At 37.3% G+C, this 18,771-nt stretch overlaps 1 pseudogene; it reads right to left on the bottom strand.

Annotated features, from left to right (window-relative positions):
- Positions 1-14,114: 14,114 nt before the first annotated feature.
- On the bottom strand, positions 14,115-15,214 carry LOC101705075 (eukaryotic initiation factor 4A-II pseudogene; annotated as a pseudogene).
- Positions 15,215-18,771: the final 3,557 nt, after the last annotated feature.

The raw sequence follows: 18,771 nt of genomic DNA on the forward strand, positions 1-18,771 counted from the left end.
TGTAAGATGATAAAACCATTTTGGAAAACAATATAGAAATTACTTGTATTACTGTTAAGAGCCAATAGTTCTGTTCTTAAATTTTTACTTAAAAGAAATGAAAATACATGTTCACAATAGATTTGTACATACAAGTTGACTATCCCTTATCTGAAATTCTTCGGACCAAAAGTGTTTCAGATTTTAGTTTGAAATCCACTTGATCTGCACAGAGGATAGCTACTCCTGCTTTTTTATGGATTCCTGTCACATGGAGTATCGTTTCCACCCTTTAACTTTCAGTCTATGAGTTTCTTTTTGAATTAAGTGTGTTTCTTGTATGCAGCACATTGTTGGATTTTGCTTCTTGACCCATTTTGCCAGTCTATTTCTTTTGAATGGTGAATTGAGACAATTAACATTGATGGTCATAATGGACATGTATTGACTTATCATTGTCATGACTTTTTCTTTTTGTTGGATTTTCCCCCTTTGCATTTAATTTCTTGTCATACTCTATGAATTGATTCTGGTGGCATTCCTGGGGTTGTGATCCTCCTTGTCTTTTCCTAGGATATTGTCTAAAATTTTTTGGATTGCTTGTTTAGTATTCACGAAGTTCCTAAGGTGTTCTTTGTCATGAAAGTATCTTATTTCTCCATCAATTTTGAAAGATAGTTTTGTAGGGTACATCAATCTGGGTTGGAGGCTGTTTTCCTTTAGGGCTTGAAATACATCTCTCCAAGACCTTCTTTTTTTTTTCCCCATTAACTTTATTGGTACATTTTAGGTATAAAATACAGTTACTTTCATCATTGGGATCTTGTACCATTACATGAGTCTCTTGGTTCTTATTTTTTTCCCCTTCCCTTGCCCTCCCTTCACCCTTCCACCCTTCCCTATTTGCAAAGACCTTGTTTCCATTTTTTTCCTCTTCTCATATTTTTTCCTTTCCCTTTTTTCCCTTCCCCTACCCCTCCCAATTCCCCTGCTCTTTTAGACCTTTTCTTCCTGTTACACAATATCAGTTATACATTTTTTAAGTTACAATATTAAGATCTAGGAGACATTACCACAGACTTTACAGAATTTAAAAGGATACAGAAAGCATATTGCAAAAATCTTTTTTGAAATAAATTTGACAACTTCTAAGAAGTAACTCAGAAGACAAATTAATGAAACTGACTCTGGAGGAAATATAAAATTTGAATAGCACCTATTAAAGAAAGTATATTCCTAGCTTGAAAACCTACCTATATGACAACAGCAGGCTCATAAACATTTTAAGTGATAAATTATATCAAACAGTTAAAGCAGAAAAAAGAAGGAACACTTCTTCCCTCATTTTAGGAACTCAACACTGTGCTAATCCTAAAACTGGATAAAGATAATAGAAGAAAAAAGTATGAACATAGATAGAAATTTATTTAACAAAACAAACTCTTTGAAGTCAGATCTGGCAGAATGTAGAAAGTGGTTTTGTTATAGGGATGGCAGTGTTGGTTCAGCATTGGAAGATCCACCCCCAAAAGTAATCATTTTAACAGAGGAAAGGAGAAAGCCATATGATCCTGTCACTAGTTGGAGAAAAAGTATTGGACTAAATTCTACAGCTGTTCATGGTAAAAACTACCAGGAGATTAGAAGTAGAACAGAACCTTCTCAACAGATCAAAGACATGTACTGCATACTTCCAACAAAAACTCCTATGAATGGAGACGATACAATGCTTTCTCCCTAAAGTGGGGAACAAGGGCATATATGCCTACTCTTCATCTGTCCATTAGACTTTGAAACATAGGTCTAAACCAAAATAGTCTGGCAATAAAATGACACAACTAGGATAGGACTGGCACAGCAGAAGCAAAATCTTTATATGTAGATGAAATGATCATCTACAGAGAAAATACGAAGAAATCTCTAGGAGCCCCTAGAACTTGTACTTGAATTTAGCAGGATTAGAAAACACAAGGTATATATAAAAATTCAGGTCTGTTTATACTTGCTATAAATGAAGAACTGGATATTGAAATTTACAAGTTATGTAGGAGTACAAAGGACCCAGAAAAGCCAAAATCAAAAACAAAAGCAGTGTTGGAAGACATTTAGCACCCAATTTTAAGACTTCTTCTAAAGCTACAGTAATCAAGGCAGTGTTGGTGTAAGGAAAGACATATAGATCATTGGAATAAAACAGAGAATCTAGAAATAGAACCACACATATATGGTCCCCTGAGTTTTGAAAGATTATTTAACATTAGCATTTTATAGAATATAAACTCAATTCAAGAGCCGAGGAAGAGATAGTGTCTTCAGCAAACGGCACTAGAACACCTGGTATCCATATATAAAAAGTTAACCTCAACCCTTTTTTTCCATACATGAAAATAACTTGAAGGGATCTATGAACCTAAATAAGAAAGCCTAAAAGTATAAATCTTTAAGAAGAAATTATAAGGGAAAATATTTATGAATTCAGGGTAGGTAAGAACTACCTAGGATACAAAAAACATGATGTATAAAAGAAAAAAATTGATAAATGAGATTCCATCAAAATTTAGAACTTTAAATGACATCATTAAAATAAAAAGTAGTCCTTAAACAGACCATATTTACAATGCATATAACCTATGAGCAGGATATATAAAGAATTCTTAGAGCTCATTAATAGACAACCCAATTAAAATGTAGACATAAGAAGATAATAAATAGCCAGTATAGCACAAGGAATGGTGTGCAATTCTAGAATCCAAAAAATACTAATCAGTACAATAATAAGATTGAATTATACATTCATTAGGGAGATGAAGTCAAAAGTTTTAAAAGCCTTGTCATGACTTTTTCTTTTTGTTGGATTCTCCTCCTTTGCGTTTAATTTGTCATGCCCAATGGATTCAATCTGCTGGGTTTCCTGGGGTTGTGATCCTCATTGTCTTTTCCTAGGGTATTGTCTAAAATTTTTTGGAGTGCTGGTTTGGTATTCATGAAGTTCCTGAGGTGCTCTTTATCATGAAAGTATCTTATTTCTCCATCCATTTTGAAAGATAGTTTTGCAGGGTACATCAATCTGGGTTGGAGGCTGTTTTCCTTTAGGGCTTGAAATCCATCACTTCAAGCTCTTCTTGCCTTGAGGGTTTGCATTGAGACGTCTGCTGTGATTCTGATGGGCTTTCCTTTGTATGCGATTTGTTTCTTTTCTCTCACTGCTTGGAGGATTTTATTCTTCTGTTGGATTTCTGGAATCCTATTATATGTCTATGTGTAGATTTTTTTTGATTAAGGCTAGCTGGAGTCCTATATGCCTCACTTATCTGTATGTCAAGTTCTTTTCCTCTCCTTGGGAAGTTTTCTGCCATCACTTCTGTGAAGAGTTTATTTTTATGTCATCTGCACTCTCTCCTCTTTCTTCATTGACTCCAATCAGTCTTATGTTTTTCTTCTTTGTATCGTCTAGCAGCTACTGGATTGATTTCTTATGTTCCCTTACAATTTTATAGCAATTTTTCTTTTCCTCCTCACTAATTGCAATCTAATCTTCTATATGTGAAATTCTATCCTCACATTGGTTCATTCTGCTGTGCACACTTTCGATGGAGTTTTTAATCTCTTGGAAATCTGTTTGTATCTGTTTTATGGATTCCATTTGTTTTCTATGCTGGGATTCCATCATGTTCCTCAGATCCTCTATTTTTTTTATCTGTGTCCTCTCTAGATTTATTAATCATGTCTTGCACCATGAGCAAAATCTTTGCTGTTATCTGAGTAATTATTTCTGATTTCATTTTTCCCAGATCCTCTTTTTTTGCCAGTTCAGAGAGTCCAGGTGGTTGAGTATCAGAGTGTTCCATCTCATTTCCCTTTGGGGTTGCTGTAGATGATCTGGAAGTCTGTTTTTGAGGCTTGTTTATGTGTCTTCTCATTTCCATGGGCCAGGGGCGTGCTTCTGGTGCCCACGCGGCTCACCTTCTCTGCCCTTGGAGCTTGGGATGGCAGCAGGGGAGCTTTCTTCTGGGTGCTAGGACTAGCTGAGCTTCACTGCACTAGGAGCTTAGGATGGAGGCTGGGAGCTTCCTTTTGGGTGCTGGGACTGGCTGAGCTTCACTGCCCTAGGAGCCTGGGATGGAAGCGGGGAGCTTCCTTCCAGGTGCTGGGACCGGCTCTCCTCTTCCATTTTTAAGAGTTCATGTGATGACATTGGGCCCAGGGAATGATTCAGGATAATCTCTTTATTTTTAGGTCTATAAACTTTTATTCCATCTTCAGTCTCTTTTGTCACATTTGGTGCCTATGTAACAAGTGCAACATCAGGGAGTTAAGTTCATGGGAGTCAAAAATTTTGCCTGCCACCTGTGGGGATGGCTAATTGGGTTACTCATTACATTGAGTCTTTGGAAATCTCTGTGATTACTCTTTTGACCAAACTTTGCACAGAGAGTGAAACTGTCAGTTGAGCTGGTCCTTCCAGATGGATCTCAGTCCTGAGAATTAACAGTAGTGACCACCACAGACTGCTATTTTACTAGGCCCTGTGAGCTCTGCGGTTTTCATCTGATCCAACAGGTGGAGAATTATTAAAAATGATTAGCATAGGCCTTTGGGCCAAACTTGGAATGCTAGGGTAGGTAGCAATTAGGATGCTTCTAGTTACAAACAATAAAAACCTGCATTTAGCTGGCTAAATAATAAAGAACTGTGTTACTGTAGACAGCTGTGAAGTGCAAAAGCAGGGTGGCTAAAGTGTTGGTTAACCCTGTAGATCAGCAGTACCACTGAGGACCCAGAGTCTCTCCATATTTTTTTGATATCTTAGGCTCATTGGTTTTGTCCTTGGGCTATGATCCTTTAGGGTTGCAAGTTGTGCCTTGATTTCACAGCTAGAGATGCTTACAACCAAAGGAGAAGACATCCTCTTTTTCGATGTCTCATTTAAAGATGGAGTAAATATTTCCCAGAATTGTTCTGCTTCTCTGTGTGTCTCAAGACAGAGTTGCATCTCTTTCCAAGGCCATTTTCTGGCAAGGTGTTCTGATAAAGACATTCAGGATTCACTGGGCTGAGACTGTGGTGAAGGATGGATACTTAGAAAAAAGCCAGAGTTCTGTTAGGAAGAGATTAAAGTGGACATTGGACAGGCCATCAGTGGGGTCCATTACAAGGGAAAGCACTAATTTTCAATCAGTGATCACAGTAATCCTCATACTTCTGTGACTTGGTCAGACTTGAAGACTTTACCAGTAGGTAAACTGAGGGTCATGGACTTAGATTCAGGTTTTCTGACTCAAATCAACTTCTCTTTTCCTACTAACATAAAATTACAATTGTTAAGTAGATTGTTATTTAGACCCCCAAATCATACCATATTCTTTAATTGTACATTTTTATTTATGGCACAATACATGTCTATCTCTGAATCAGCTATTACAGTATTGCCTAGTCTTTTACAGAGATATAAAACTCACATAATGAAAAGAATATAAATTTCTCTCTTTCCCTTACACCGTATATTTACACCAGGAGGGATTTGTGAATCTTTACTTTAGTATTTAGTGGAACATGATATAAACTTGCAATGTTTTCTCAAGAAAAATAATTTTTTAACAAGAAGTGGTAAAACTACTGAATTTAAAGTTGAAGGGGATGAAGATATAGCTTAGTGGTAGAGTGCTTACCTAGCATGCTGGAGGTGCTGGATCCCATCCTCAACACTGCAAAAGGGAAAAAATTGCATTAAAAAATATAAATAAAAGTAAATAAAAACAAATTAAATAAAATGAGCAAATAAAGCAAATAAATAAAGTAAATCAAGGGTGGCAGTAATCAAGTAAATAAAAACGAAACCATAAGTAAGTGGATTTTTGTAAACTCTGCTTCAAATCACATGTGGCTGAGGAAAATGGGTGAAATTAAAATTTTATGCTAAAACATAAAATATAATGATTTAGGAACCAGTAAGACAGAGAACAGAGGTTGAGTAAAAAAGATCATTGTGATCTAGAATAGCAACACACAGGAGCAAAAAATAAAATAAACAGAAGCAGCAAGTCAGTGTATTTTGGCAACAAATAATTTTGTATGGCATTTTTTATGGAATATATAATATATAAAACTATTCTTTGAATCAACAGCATCACTGAAGACCTAATGAACAGTTTTGAGGAGTCTACTGTATCTAGAAATTCAACCAAGCTACCTCTGCACATAAAATTAGAGCAAGCACTAAACAAGCTCAAGAAAATTACATCTTTGTCTCGGCCCCTGCCTTCTGTTAATTTTATACAAAGCTTTTAAGGAATAGTCAACAGCACAAAAGCAACATCTGCTTGACAGATTTCCTTTTGTTCCAGAGCTCACCATCCTGTTCTATCCCACTGAGCATGTTTATTGGAAAGTATGAGCAGATTCCAGAGGAAGCACGGATGCATTTGTTTACCTAGTTGCTTGCTTCTTTGGAATTGTCTGTTCTAATGAAGGCAACAGTTCTGGGCTGGATATGGTGGGTGGCAGTGTCCACTTGTGGAAAGTGTTGAGTGATGGATAACGCAACAGCTGCAATGAATATTTGGCAGATGGCAAATGTTCTAGGTTTAACTCTCGCATGCATGGCCAGGGTATGATCAGTACTTTAGTATGATAAGGTCAGAAAGTAATTTATTAGCCAAAACACTAACCAAGGTCAGAATGTTAACTTTTGGTAGTCTTCTGTGCTTTCAAGAGCTGGCACAGGTCTTTCAATTTTTCTTTTGATGGTCATCTTCTGAATTAATGGACTTCTAACTGGTATGTGGCCAGGATAATGGATTTCCTTGAAAAGCAAGTTTTCTTTTTTAAAAAAACACCACATTTATTTATTATCTAGCATAATCTGAATATTATTTAGTATATTCTGGAGATGCCTTTTTTTCTTCCATATTGTTAATGTTTGTGGGGGTGCACATATATAGTTGTTAATACCTGAGTTTGACTTTTAAAAAGGCAACTTCATACAGTTCAGTTAAACATATAGTACTAGATTTTGGTTCAATTCAGTTCAATACTTTAACAAATATGAAATTCCTAGTGAGGCACTATGCTAAGAACTGAATTACACAGATGAATAAAATAGTCATGAATGTTGTTCTCACAAAATTATAATCTAGAATGGGTGAGGACAAACCACTGCTTTGATAAGAGAAGAACAGTTGCTGGTGTGAGTTCAGAGCAAAGGAACCTAATCCATTCTAGAGGGTCAGACAGCTTCCCAGAGGCATGAAAGCTAAGCTGCCCCTGAATGATAAGTAAGAGAGACAGAGTGGGGTGGGATGAAGGCGCAAAAGAAGAGCAGCGTGAAGATAGGGAGGTGAGAGAATATGGTGGGAGTGTGTGTTGTGACAGAGGAAATGAGTGACACTCACTGTGGCCAGAGAAAGGAATGGAGGGAGGCTGTGTAGAGAGATGATGCTGGGAGGGAAGGAGAGAGAAATCTCATAATTCGAGTGAAAGATTTACCTCTTCATTTCAAAGGTAGTGTAGAAATACCATGCAGGGAGCTACATAATCACAATGGTACTGCATAAAAAGGAACATTTGGTAGCTGCATGGAGAATAGACTAGAATGTGGGAAATCAGCTTGGGGGCTGTTTCTGGAATCTAAGCAATAAAAGATGGAGGCTTGGGGAGCATCGAGCACTGATGGAACTTGGAGGACTCAGGGACATTTAGGTGGAAAATAGACAGGTTTTGATGATGGGGGTAGAGAGATGGAAGAGAGGATCATGCAATAAATGTAGACAGCCTTGTGGCACACTGGAATCTACACTGGGCACAACTGTCCCTTTCACTTTGATGACACAATGAGTTGCAATATCAAGTTTGCCAGTAGGTGCTGCTCTCTAACATCTTCTGAATCCCACCTTAAAAACTGTAAACAGGTTTCAGACTGTGTAGTATTTATTAGTTTTTTAGCTTTACCTACTCAAAAATGTGTGTCTGGATATCAGCAGAGTTTTGTTACTCAAAATCTGATGATACAAGTTTCAGTTTATAGTTCAATCTTACAGACATGTTAGGACTTTGGACTCTGAGTTTGATTTGTTGTTCTGCTTACATACAGCCTGGAAATGAATTTGGTAAAAATGAGCAAGGAATGGAGTTGGTTAATTGTTGCAACACTAATCTCTCAAAACAAACAAACAACTCCCCAAAAACAAATCTCCCCAAAACAAAAAACAAAATCCTGTGTTTTCATTTCACAGCTATTAGTGCAATTATATTAATGCTCTCAAGAAGGTTTTTTCCCCCTACACTAAGAGGAAATGTGACGAGAACAGTTATTTACTCAGGGGCTCTTTACTGTAATTAATTTATTTCTCACATCAGCCTTTTTTTTTTGGCTTAAATTCTTTTATTGGTACATTTAAGGTATACAACATGTTTGGATTTATCATTGGGTGTTTGTACCTGTACATGATGTATCTTGGTTCTTATTTTTTCCCCATTCCCTGTCCTCCTTTATCCCCCTCCACCCTTCACTATTTACATAGACGTTGTTTCCATTTTTTTCTTTTCTCATAATTTTTCCTTTCCCTTTTTTCCTTTCCCCTTCTCCTCCCACTTCCCTTACCTCTTTGGACCTTTTCTTCCTATTTCAAATTATCAATTAATCATTTTAATTCTTATTTACAGTTTCAGTTTCTCTCACTAGAGAAACTAATTGGTATTTGCACATGTGTGTTCTATTTATTTCACTTAAGAGTATAGCCTCAATATGCAACAATTTACCGGTAATGTCTCTAGTTTCTTATTCTTTATTGCTGAGTAGTACTCCATTTTATAAAAAAACCCACATCTTCTTTATCCAGTTTCCAGTTGATGGGCAGTTGGGCTGTTTCCAAGCTTTAGCTATTATGAACTGTGCTGCTATAAACATGGGTGTACATATATTGCTGTGGTATGATTCTTTTAATTCTTTGGGGAAGATACCCAGCTTGGGAATACCTGGGTCAATGGGACTTCTAGTCCTAGTTCTTTGAGGTATCTCCATACTGATTTCCACAGTGGTTGCACCAGTCTGCACTCCCTCCAACAATGGAGAAGGGTTCCATTCTCCCCACACCCCCGGCAGCACTTGTTATTGGTTGATTTTTTGATAGCAGCTATTCTTTCTCCGGTGAGGTGAAATCTCAGTGTTGTTTTCATCTGCATCTCTTGAATGACCAGTGATGTTGAGCACTTTTTCATGTGTTTATTTGCTGCTTTTACTACTTTGTCTGAGAAATGTCTGTTCATTTCAGGTGCCCATTTTTGAATTGGGTCTTTAAATTTGGGGGGTCTGATTTTTTTAAGTTCTTTATATATTCTAGATAGCAGTCCTTTGTCTAAGTAAGGTACAGCTGCTAAAATTTTTTTCCCACATTGTAGGTTGTCTCTTAGCTCTGCTGGTGGTTTTTCTTGCAGTGCAGAAGCTTTTCAATATGATGAGATCCCAGTTGTTGATTCTTTGTGTGAGTACCCGCGCTACTGAGGTTTTGTTCATAAGGTCTTTTCCTATGCCAATGTCAAGAGTTCTATGTAACTTATCTTCCAGCAAGTTTAGTGTTTCTGTCTTAATATTTAGATCTTTAATCCACTTTGATCTTAGTTTAGTGCTTGGGGATACATATGGGTCTAGTTTTAATCTTTAGCAGGTTGAAATCCAGTTTTTCCAACACCATTTATTAAATAGGCTATCTTTTCTCCAATGAGGGAGGTTCACTCCTTTGTCAAAGATGAGGTGGCTGAGTATGTCTGGAGTTGTTTCTGCATCTTCTAATCCATTCCACTGATCCTTGGGTCTGTTTCTTTGCTAGTACCATGATGTTTTTATCATAGTACATTTGTAACATAGTTTCAACTTGGGGATTATGATTCCCCCAGCCATGTTTCTGTTGCCTAGAATTGATTTTGCTATTCTAGGTCTCTTCTAGTTCCAAATGAATTTTTGGATTGTTTTTTCTAGTTCTGTGAAGTATATTGTTGGAATTTCAATCGGCATTGCATTAAATCTATATAGTAGTTTTGGAAGTATGACCATTTTTACTATATTGATTCTTCCTACCCAGAAACAAGGGATGTCTTTCCATTTTCTTATCTCCTCTTTGAGCTCTTTCTTCAGAGTGCTGTAGTTTTCAGTGTAGAGGTCTTTTGTTTCCTTTGTTAGATTGATTCCTAGATATTTCATTTTTTTGGCTGCTATTGTAAAAGGAATTGTTTCCCCAGTTTCTCTCTCAGTGAGTCTGTTATTTGTGTACAAGAAAGCTATTGTTTTTTGAGTGTTGATCTTGTATCCAGCTACTCTACTGAATCTGTCAATCAAGTCTAGAAGTCTTTTGGCCAAGTTTTTTGAGTCTTCTATGTAAAGTATCATATCATCAGCAAATAATGAGAGTTTAACTTCTTCCTTTCCTATCTTTATTCCTTTTATTTCTTTCTCTTCTCTATTTGCTGTGACTCATGTTGCCAGAACTATATGGAACAGGAGTGGTGATAGCATCCTTGTCCTGTTTCTGATTTTAGCGTGAAAGTTTTCACTTTTTGACCATTTAGTATGATGTTAGCTGTTGGTTTTTCATAGATAGCCTTAATCAGATTGAAATAAAGACTTTCTATTCCAATTTTCTGTAGCGTTTTTATCATGAATGGGTGTTGGGTTTTGTTGAATGCCTTTTCTGCATCTATTGAGATGATCATATGGTTTTTGTCCTTGACTCTGTTAATATAGTGCATTACATTTATTGATTTACATATGTTGAACCATTCTTGCATCCCTGAGATAAATCCAACTTGGTCAGGTTGTATGATCTTCTTGATGACCCTCTGTATTCTGTTTGCCAGTATTTTGTTGAGGATTTTTGCATCTATGTTCATTAGGGAGATTGGCCTATAGTTCTCTTTTTGGGTTGGGCCTTTCTCTGGTTTTGGAATCAAAGTCACACTTGCCTCCAGGAATGAATTTGGAAGTATTGCTTCCCTTTCAATTTCCTTGATGATTTTAAAGAGTAATGGCATTAGTTCTTCTTTAAATGTCTTGTAGAATTCAGCAGTGAAGCCATCAGGACCTGGGCTTTTCTTTGTTGGTAAATATTTTATTACATTTTCAATTTCACTCATTGTAATTGAGGTGTTTAGAATTTCTATATCTTCTTAATTTAACTTTGGCAATTCATATGTATCTAGGAATCTGCCCATTTCTTCTGTGTTTTCTATTTTATTAGAGTACAGGTTCTTGAAGTAGGTATTGATGATCCTGTCATTTTCTGCTGGGTCTGTTGTGACTTCCCCTTTTTCATTCTTAATTGCATGGATTTGTGCCTTTTCTTTCCTTTTTTTTGATAAGGTTGACTAAAAGTTATTGATTTTATTTATTCTTTTGAAAAACCAACTCTTCGATTCATTGATTTTTTTTTTGTATCATTCTCTTAGTCTCCATTGCATTGATTTCTGCTCCAATCTTTATAATTTCCTCCCTTGTATGAGTTTTGGATTTGTCCCGCTCTTCTTTTTCTAGAAGCTTGAGATTCAGCATCAGGTTGTTCAGTTGGGCTCACTCTGTTTTCCTAATATGAGTATTCACTGCTATGAATTTCCCTTGTAAGACTGCTTTCATTGTGTCCCATAGATTCCGATATATTGTATTGTCATTGTTATGTAATTGAAGGAACTGTCTGATTTCATCTTTAATTTCCTCTGTGACTCACTGGTTTTTCAGAAATGTGTTGTTCAATATCCTTGTGTTGGTGAAACTCTTGTCGTTTCTTTTGCTAATGATCTCCAATTTCATTGCACTATGGTCTGGTCTGATAATATACAGAGAGTAACTTCAATTCTTTTACATTTACTTAGACATGTCCTATGAGCTAGAATGTTGTCTATTTTGGAGAATGACCCATGTGCAGTTGAAAAGAATGTGTATTCCAATTTTGCGGGGTGGAACACTCTGTAAACATCTATTTAGTCCATTTGTTCAATAGCTTTGTTCAATTCTAGAATTTCATTTTTAATTTTTTGTCTAGGTGATCTATTTGTAATAGTGGGTCATTGAGGTCCCCCACTACAATTGTATTAGTGCTTATTTGGTTTTTCATGTCCCATCACCTTTTTGAGGTAGACATTTTAATCCCTATTTTATAGATGAAGAAATATGGGGCAATATTAACTAAAGTGCCTAAGGTCACATAGGTGCCAATAATTTGGAGACTTGGCTCCAAGTCATACATTTTGGTCCCACATTCACAGATTTCCATCATGCACAGATGCATGATTAAAATGGGAGCTCTTTGGCATCCTATTTAGATTTCAATCGACTATTGTAGAACACATTCATCTAATCTTATGCAAGTAAGATTAATAGAGCTGTGCTAATAATTGGGCTAGATGAAGGAGTTTGTAAATGGGAAACATTTTTCAAAACATTTTTGAAGTGATTACTTGGATATTTTAATTGATAAAAACAAGTGTTATTCTAGGGCCCTTTTTTGGGGAATCATTACTTAGGGCAGATAGAATCTCATCAAGGTAACTTTTAGACAATGGCAATTTAACTATCAGATATAAAGAAGTAATGCTGGAGATTGCTGAGTTGGTGTTGCAGAACAAGTGCTTTACCTGTAGAGGGGCACTCAGGGATTTGTGTTTGGGGCATCAAAAATCTAGAAAATTGAAGCTGCTTGCTGAGCAGGAAGAGTGTCAAGGAGCTGCCAGAGTCCTTCTCCCTTTTTCTTGCTTTCCATCTCCTATCAGGACCTTCTAGAAAAATCTAACAAGAAGCCAGTATCTAGGAAATGTAGTATGTAGGGTCACAGCCCTGACAACACAGAACAGGGTATGAAGGGCTGGATCTGGGCTGAGAGATAGAAGGTAAATACTTGGTACTATATAAACAGAATAATGCCATTTAAAAGAAAGAACGTATGCTTATCACTGTATCTTCACTTTTTTTCACTTCCAAACCTACTTTAATGTCAGCCTACTTCCTACCACCTCATTAATATTTAAAAAAAAATTACACCTTTAATGTAGGAATGATTTTCTTAATTCCTTCAGCACCAGAACTCTGTAGAGTTCAAGCTTTTTAACTAGAGAACAAGAAACACAATTATATAAGTGGTAGTTATGATTCTCTGAATACATATTCAGCTTTGTACTAGATAGCTAGTACAAAGTGTAACAGGGTAAGAAAAATGAAAAGTACAAAAATTAGAGAAAATGCAGAGAAATTATGATTATTTTCTTTTTTTTTAAAAAAGTGAATATACAATTTAACATTCAAACTTCATTTAAAACATGTGCAATATGGCAATTTTACTGGGGGTTTAACCCTACCTAGGATATGATTGCTTGCTGGGGTTTAGCAAGAGGGTCCAGTTCACACTTAGCACTAATTAAATACTTTATTGAATAAATACAATACCAAACAAAATGCTTTGAAATGTTTTCTTAAAAAAAATCAATTTTTAAAGGCCTTTCTATTCAGGCTAAAGACAAACACAATAAAGGCAGATATGCTAGTTTAACATAATTGGATGACTTTATACAGCACTTATATCTTTTAGTCCACAAGTATATTATTAAATGATAGAGAACATCTAATACAACCATTTCTACAGAACTAGGACATAAATTTCTAAGAAAGAAAGATTTTACAGACCCCATCTTTTATACCCATCCCAACAGTCTAACTCTAAAGAGGATAAATCCAATGACTTTCCTCAGAAGAGCTCATGATTAATGTTGCTTTGCTATAAAAATCTGTATTTCTGATCTGTTATGAGCATTGAGACAAGATTCAAAAATTCCCAAAGAAGCACAATGCACATTGTGATCGCCTATTCAGCAACAGCGAGAACTGCATTCAAAACTATCTCATCCCAGGAATTAAATAAGGTCAGCCACATTCATGGGAATTTCCTCCACTGTAGTACTGTACAAAGTCTCAGTGTCATGAAGAATCCTCTTGTCTTCCTCAGTAACACAGTTTATAGCCACAACTTCCCTCCCAAATCGATCCCTTTTGCCAATTTGACTCGCACTTTATTCAAACAGTGTGCTGTTTTTTGCTTATGACTCCACATCCTAAATTACATCAGTGCCACTTCTGAGCACCGTCTCATCACCAACTGCTGCTATTGACTCCTGTGAATATAGTTTTCACAATTGGTAGGTAGATCACAGTTTATAACCAAGGACACTTGTTGCACATCATTCCCATGAACCAACAAGTTAGTAGTCATCAAAACTCGACTTGACCCTGATTAGAATTCCCTCATAATAGCATCTTACTCCTTCTGATCCATGTCACCATGCAGAGCAGAAACTGTGAAGTCCCTGGCATGCATTTTCTCAGTGAACCAGTCCACCTTGCACCTTGTATTGAGAAAAATAACAGCCTGTGTAATGGTGAGAGTCTCATACAAATCACAAAGTGTATCCAACTTCCATTCCTCTCTTTCAACATTAATGCAAAACTGTTTGATTCCTTCAAGGGTCAATTCTTCTTTCTTCACCAGAATTCAAATTGGATCTCTCATGAATTTTTTGGTCACTTCCAACACATCAGTTGGCATTGTGGCAGAAGGCAACACAACCTGAATACTTGTATTTAGTTTTTGGAAAATCTCATAGATTTGATCCTTAAATCCTCGGCTCAACATTTCATCTGCTTCATCCAAAACAAACATTTTGATCCATTTTAGAGAAAGGTATCTTCTGTTTAACATATCAAACACTCTCCCTGGTATACAAACAACAATATGTGGTGCTTCAGCCTGCAGTTTTTGCATTTCATTCCGAACATTTGTTCCACCAGTGCAGGCATGACAAGTTGCTCCCATATAGTCTCCAAGTGTGAGAATTACCTTTTGGATCTGTTGAGCCAGTTCTCTGGTGGGGGCCAATACTAGTGCTTGGGTCTCCTTGAACTCAATCTCCAACTTTTGCAGGATGGAAATAGCAAATGTGGCTGTCTTGCCAGTACCTGACTAAGCTTGAGCAATCACATCACATCCTTTAATATAAGGAATAATAGCTCTTTGCTGAATAGCAGAAGGTTTCTCAAAACCATAAGCATAGATGCCTTGAAGAAGAGACTCCTTTAAATTCATATCATCAAAGTTATCAACAATCTCATTCCAGTTGCTCTCGATGACACCATCAGGGCCCATTCCCTCTGGGCCTCCATGTTCTCTGTTAAAATCCGCAGAACCACCAGACATGATCTGAAGAACCACTCTGCGCCTGACTGAAAAGGATTATTTTCAAATGATATAGTTAATTTCCAAGAATCTCTAGACAGTGCCACCTGATCCCACACAACAAAGATGCAGAGGACACCAGGCCACCAGACCAAGGTACTGAGTCCCACTGTTCCCGGCCCAGAGGTAGGGGCTTCTGAGCTGTCGCCCCACTGCTCCTGGTCCAGAGGAAGGGGCTTCCCGGTCACCATCCCTCCTGCTGCTCCCAGCCCAGAGGAAAGGGCTTTTGGGCCACCTTCTGTCCCGCTGCCCCTGGCCCAGAGGAAGGGGCTCCCGGGCCACCATCCCTCCCACTGCTCCTGGCCCAGAGGGCGGGGCTTCAGAGTCACCATCCCACTGCTCCTGGTTCAGAGGAAGGGGTTTCCTGGCCACCATCACTCCAGCAGCTCCCAGCCCACAGGAAAGGGCTTTTGGGTCACCATTCCTACTGCTGCTCCTGGCCCCTGTCCCAACTCACGCATCTCAGAGGAGGTAATCCATGCAGGCACTAACAGCTCCCCGCCCCAGTCAAAATGAGAAAACACATAAATAAGTCTCAAAACCAGACTTCCAGATCACCTACAGCAACCCCAAAGGGAAAGGAGATGGAACACTCTGATACTCAACTACCTGGACCCACTGAACTGGCAACAAAAGGGGATCTGGAAAAAATGAAATCAGAAATAATTTCTCAGATAACAGGAGAAATTGTGCCCCTAGGGCAAGACATGATTAATAAATCTAGAGAGGAGCTGAGGAACATGATGGAATCCCAACATAAGAAACAAATGGAATCCATAAAACAGATGCAAATAGATTTCCAGGACATGAAAAACTCCATTGAAAGTCTATACAGCAGAATGAGCCAGTGTGAGGACAGAATTTCAGATATAGAAGTTAAGATTGTAATTAGTGACCAGAAAAAGAAAACTTGCTTCAAAATTATAAGGGAACATGAGAAATCAATCCAGCAGCTGCTAGATGATGCAAAGAAGAATAACATAAGACTGATTGGGCTCAATGAAGAAACAGGAGAGAGTGCAGATGACATAAAAAATCAAACTTCTCAAACAGGAGAAAAGAGCTTGACATACAGATAAGTGAGGAATATAGGACTTCAAATAGCCTTGATCAAAAAAAACTACACATAGGCACATAATTGTTAAAATTCCAGAAACACAACAGAAGAACAAAGTTCTCCAAGCAGTGAGAGAAAAGAAACAAATCACATAGAAAGGAAAGCCCATCAGAATCACAGCAGACTTCTCCACACAAACCATCAAGGCAAGAAGAGCTTGGAGTGACATATTCCAAGCCCTAAAAGAAAACAGCCTCCAACCCAGATTGATGTACCCTGCAAAACTATCTTTCAAAATGGATGGAGAAATAAGATACTTTCATGACAAAGAGCACCTTAGGAACTTCGTGAATACCAAACCAGCACTCCAAAGAATTTTACACAATGTCCTAGGAACAGACATTGAGGATCACAACCCCAGGAAGCAAAGCAGAATGAACCCATCTGGCATAACAAGAAATTAAATGTAAAGGGGGAGAACCCAACAAAAAGAAAAAGTCATGGCAATGACAAGTCAATACATTTCAGTTATAACCATCAATGTTAATGGTCTCAATTCACCAATCAAAAGAAATAGACTGGCAGAATGGGTCAAGAAGCAAAATCCAACAGTATACTGCATACAAGAAACACATTTAATTCAAAAGGAAACTCATAGACTGAAAGTTAAAGGGTGGAAAACAATACTCCATGTGACAGGAACCTGAAAAAAAGCAGGAGTAGCCATCCTCTTGACAGATCAAGTAGATTTCAAACCAACACTGATGAAGAGAGACGAAGAAGGACACTACATCCTTGTAAAGGCAAGAATCCAAGAGGAAGAGATGACAATCATAAATATCTATGCACCAAACACTAGTGCACCCAACTATATGAAACAAATACTAATGGACATGAAAAGTCATATATACACTAATACAATTGTAGTGGGGGACCTCAATACCCCACTGTCACAAATAGATAGATCAACTAGACAAAAACTAAGTAATGAAATACTAGAACTCAATTGAACTCTTGAACAAATGAACTTAACAGATGTTTACAGAGTCTTCCACCCCACAAAATCAGAATACACATTCTTCTCAGCTGCACATGGGTCATTCTCCAAAATAGACCACATACTCACACATAGAACATGTCTAAGTAAGTGCAAAGGAATTGAAGTTATCCCCTGTATATTATCAGACCATAGTGTGATGAAATTGGAGATCCATAGCAAAAGAAGCTCAAAAAATTTCATAAACACATGGAAATTGAATAACACACTTCTGAATAACCAATGGGTCACAGAGGAAATTAAAGAAGAAATCAGACAGTTCCTTCAGTTAAATGACAATGACAATACAACATATCGGAATCTATGGGACACAATGAAAGCAGTCTTATGAGGGAAATTCATAGCAGTGAATATGTATATTAGGAAAACAGAATGAGCCCAATTAAACAACCTGATGCTGAACCTCAAGCTTCTAGAAAAAGAAGAGCAGGACAACCCCAAAGCTCATACAAGGGAAGAAATTATAAAGATCAGAGGAGAAATCAATGCAATGGAGACTAAGAGAACGATATAAAAAAAAAGTCAATGAAGCCAAGAGCTGGTTCTTCGAAAGAATCAACAAAATTGACAAACTTTTAGCCAACCTTGTCAGTAAAAGGAAAGAAAAGGCCCAAATCCATGCAATTAGGAATGAAAAGGGTGAAATTACAACAGACCCAGTAGAAATCTAGAGGATCATCAATACCTGCTTCCAGAACCTATACGCCAATAAGATGGACAACACAGAAGAAATGGACAGATTCCTAGATACATATGAATTACCAAAGTTGAACAAAGAAGACCTAAAAATTCTGAACAACCCAATATCAACCAATGAAATTGAAAATGTAATTAAAAACTTATCACCTAAGAAAAGCCCGGGCCCTGATGGCTTCACTGCTGAATTCTACAAGACATTTAGAGAGGAACTACTGCCACTACTGTTTAAACTCTTCAATGAAATTGAAAGGGAAGCAATACTCCCAAATTCATTCCTGGGAGCAAGCATCACCTTGATCCCCAAAGCAGAGAAAGACCCAACTGAAAAAGAGAACTATAGGCCAATCTCACTAATGAACATAGATGCAAAACTCCTTAATAAGATAATGGCAAACAGAATGCAGAAGATCATCAAGAAGATCATACACCCTGATCAAGTGGGATTCATCCCAGGGATGCAGGGATGGTTCAATATATGAAAATCAATCAATGTCATACACTATATCAATAGAGCCAAGGACAAAAACCATATGATTATCTCCATAGATGCAGAAAAAGCATTTGACAAAATCCAACATGCATTTATGATAAAAACCCTACAAAAAATCCACATAGATGGTCTCTACCTCAAACTGATAGAAGCCATCTATGAAAAACCAACAACCAATATCATACTAAATGGTCAAAAACTGAAATCCTTCATAATAAAATCAGAA

The sequence above is a fragment of the Heterocephalus glaber genome, unplaced genomic scaffold (genome assembly GCF_053883595.1).
Source record: "Heterocephalus glaber isolate CG9 unplaced genomic scaffold, H.glaber_assembly_v1.0 deba00001569, whole genome shotgun sequence".
Lineage (NCBI taxonomy): Eukaryota > Metazoa > Chordata > Mammalia > Rodentia > Bathyergidae > Heterocephalus > Heterocephalus glaber.